Raw genomic sequence first — 1,007 nt, forward strand, 5'->3', positions numbered from 1 at the left:
TCTAGCATAGCATATAGAAAGAAAAAACAAGAGAAGGTGATGGGCATAGAGTTAACTTTTCCTAATGTGCTACGTCTGCTTTTATATGCTAAGTTTTCTATAGCTAGTTTATATATCACTTGTATAATAAAAGTAATACAAATAATAATAACTATGGGGAAAATAATAGCCTCCCAGCAATGGTTCTGGCTCTTGTAAATACGGGTGTTTATTATATACACAAAGTTTATTCCTCCTTGAAGGCATATCCAGTGAATTCTCAGTCCCCTAGGGGAGAGCATGACTGCAGAGTGCCCTCCCCACCCTAAGCTCCCAGTTGCCCTGTATCAAGCCACTGGCTGCTGTATCAAACCAGGAGCCCAAGGAAATATAAGAATGAATGTATGAGTGGCCGCTTCTATGTCAGAACATGTATGTTTGAATATGTTTCTGATTCCATTTGATGTCAAATATTTTTCCTTTCAACATACATAATCAAAACTCCATTTTTATTTGTAGTTTTTTAGACAGTTTGCTTTTTATAGCATACATTATTTCATTTGATTTTAGAGATGGCGTGATTTAACAGAAGCAGCCAAGACTCAAATCCCAGAGCTACCATGTGTGAAACTCCCGTCTCTGAATCTCAGTTTCATTATCTGTTAGACAATGATAGACCTAGGATTGTTGTGAGGGTTAAATGAGAGGCCATTTAAAAATTTTAGAACATCATGAGATACAGAATCCCTCAATAAATGCTCAGGTTTCCCTTATTAAGATTTTTAACAAATAATCACAGTAATACAATGAGGTAAATAGGAAAAAAAAGTGTCCTCATTTTGGAGATATAGAAATGGCTCAGAAAAATTGCTCAAAATCATAGAACACTGAAAATGGAGGCTAGTCTCTTATGATCCTAATATCTGAGATTACATCTACTGCTTTCCAAAATTTTTTTAAATGAAAGTAGAAAACTAAAATATGTGAATAGCAAGAAACCAATGGCAATTTCCAGATTTTTGTGTGTG

The 1,007-nt window shown here is 34.9% G+C and overlaps 1 protein-coding gene across 1 annotated transcript in view; it reads left to right on the top strand.

The window, feature by feature from the left end:
* The window catches only part of GRIA4 (glutamate receptor, ionotropic, AMPA 4), a 548,228-nt gene that overhangs the window by 491,642 nt on the left and 55,579 nt on the right, over positions 1 to 1,007 (top strand). The window lies entirely within an intron of this gene.

This window comes from Propithecus coquereli, unplaced genomic scaffold, assembly GCF_000956105.1.
Source record: "Propithecus coquereli isolate 6110/MARCELLA unplaced genomic scaffold, Pcoq_1.0 Scaffold6, whole genome shotgun sequence".
In the NCBI taxonomy this organism is placed as follows: Eukaryota; Metazoa; Chordata; class Mammalia; order Primates; family Indriidae; genus Propithecus; species Propithecus coquereli.